This window comes from Pteropus alecto, unplaced genomic scaffold, assembly GCF_000325575.1.
Source record: "Pteropus alecto unplaced genomic scaffold, ASM32557v1 scaffold202, whole genome shotgun sequence".
Taxonomy (NCBI): Eukaryota; Metazoa; Chordata; class Mammalia; order Chiroptera; family Pteropodidae; genus Pteropus; species Pteropus alecto.
Window position 1 is genome coordinate 4091274 of NW_006432451.1, and position 2740 is coordinate 4094013.

Consider the following 2740-nt stretch of genomic DNA (forward strand, 5'->3'; position numbering starts at 1 on the left):
ATCCTTATCTGTCAAATGGGGATAATGCAGTACCAACCACAGAGGATCATGGTGAGTATTCAGCGAGGTACCAGACATCATGCCCTACAACCATTCCTTGGCACAGAGCAGATGCTTAACAGAGGTGGGCTGTCGTTGTTAAATCTATGACATGTGCTCTCTGATTTGCACTTCAGCATCCTAACCCTGTTGATTTCACTCCTAGGCGCAATTGTAAGTTCACCGAGGACTCATCTTGATATTTCTCTCTTAGTTTATGTTCCCCAGGATGCAGACCCTGAAACAAAGATTCGAGGGCATGTACACTAATGGAAGTGACTGCAGTAAATGCCAGTCGAGGAGTGGAGAATGAAGGCAGGGAAGGTATAGATGCCAATGACAGATGTATTGTCCACCCAGTTACCACTGGGGGCAATTGCAGCTCAGTTCCTCTAGGCAGCTGGAGAGCCAGGTCAGTCTCTGATGCACCCTCTCCACTCCAGTCAGAGTTCCACTATTGACTCAAACCCCAGCCACATCCAAGGCCCCAGCTTCCCACTGCTCTGTGCTCTGGTGATAAACTATCCTGTCCTCACTCAGCTCCAGCCCTGCTCAGCCAACAGACAGGGGGACAGGAGGCCAAACCTTGGAGACATGGGGCACTAGGGGCTGAGGGCAAGGCTGGTTGAGGGCCAGCATAGGCACAGAGGTGGACAGCAAGGACACCCTAGTCCTGGCCAAACAGGAGGGACCAGGGTGGAGGTGTCACCTAGAAGCTCATCTGTCAAGTTCTTGTCTGGTCACTGCCATCAGGGTAAGCCAAGTACTTCCTGGGGCGAGGGTGAGCAGCTTGCCCTAGCTCCCCTTCTGTATTCTCAGAGCCCAGGGAGCCATCTCTAGGCTTTGGGTCCAATTCAGGTGCGTTCATCCTAGGAGACAAGGTGGGAAGGGGACTAAGAGAAGAATCAGGAATGGTGTAGAGGCAATGTTCTCATTACCATTGCTGCATAACAAATTATCCCAAACTTACTAGTGTGAAAAAACAGCCATCTTATTTTGCTCAAAGTTTTATGAGTCAGGAAATGAAGAAGGACCTGGCTAGGCAGTTCTCGCTTGGGGTCTTATATCAGATATTGGGGCTAGAGTCATCTGAAAGGCCCACGGGAGCTGGATGTGCAGGATGGCTCCCTCCTATGGCTGGAAGGTGGTGCTTGCTTGGTGGGAGCTCAGCTGGGGCTGGGGATAAGAGCAACTCTGTGTGGCCTCTCCAGCTTGGCGGTCTCAGAGTAGTCTGACTTCTTACACGAGGCTGGCTTAGCACAGAGCAAGTATCCTAAAAGAAACAGGTGGAAATTGTGTGGCCTTTTATAACTTAGCTTCTGCAGTCACATAGTGTCACTGCCTCTGTATTTCATTCATGGAGGACAGTCATGGTCCTCCCAGATTCAAGGAGAGAAAGACAGAGACTCGCCCCTCCCTGAGAAGGATGCTGGGCCATGTTTTAAAACCTTCGCGAGTGACATTTCAGAATAGGATTCTCTCCCTTTGCTAACTGGGATCTCACAGGTTACAGGCCCTGGGGGACACCAAGACACCTCAAGCCAGAACCTACTCTACAGAATTGAAGGCTCGGGCTCTGAGAAATGCAGAGCTTTGCCTTCAGCGCCTGCTTCTGCCTCATCCTCCCTATTGGGACAGTGGAGGCCAAGGAGTTTTCAGGCCCTGAGGCCCAGGGCAGGTCAGCAACCTAAAGAGGGACTGTGTGGAGGTAGGTTTTTGAGTGTGTTTATGTGCCTCTACATGTGAATGGATGTGAGAGGGTTACTCTACCTTCTAGAAGATACCGCCCTTCGTAACCAAATATCCCTCCCCTAGGACACAGGTTTTGCAGGCACTATGGGAAAGTTGAGGGAAAATCAGAGGGAGGAAAGGACTTCGGGAGGGAGGTACCAGGTCAAGACTGTCGTGAGCAAGAGGGAGACCTATAGGAGTGGAGGGGGCTGGGACTCTGGTCCTGGGGTCTCAGGGTTCAGGACTTACGAGAAGCTGAGCTATGGCCAATCAACAGAAATGATTGACAGCTTCCCAGAAGCACACCATCAACTACTGAAACATCAGTGGGGTGTGGGAAGACGGGTGGGGTGACAGGGAAGCCCTAATAAACCTATGGTCCTCAGCCCCTCAAGAGGTAAGATGCCCTTTTAGTACCTCGCCTGTCCCCATTGTTCCTGAAGCTGCTCCAGGACTCCAATCCCACCTCATCCCATAGCATCCCAGGGCAAAGTGCCCAAGGCCTGCCAACGTCCCTGTGTATGGCAGCGTTACCCAGCCTCCCTCAACCCCACCAGGGCAGGGACTTGTTCACAGCTGTACTCCCAACAGGCTCTCAATAGAGATCTGTTGAATGAATGATGAGTGGGTGTGTGTTGGGATTAGTGGTGGGCAAGGGTCTGCTCTGGCCCCTGGCCCCTGCCCCATGCTTCTCTGCTGGATCTGCAGACAGGGTGGCTGTCTCAGCGGCCCTGGGATATAATGGAAATACTCTGAGGTAAAATAAAGCAAGGCAGGGGTACAGGGAGAGAGCATGTTGTGGAGAGAAAGGAAGGTAGGTACTTTTTTTCCTTTACATAGGTGGTTAATAAATACACCCCCCCCCACCCCCAGAAGATGACAGCTAAGTAAAGACCTCAAGAAAGTTAGGAAGTGAGTCACATAAATTCCTAGGGGCAGAGCCTCCAGGCAGAGGGAACAGCAAGTGCAA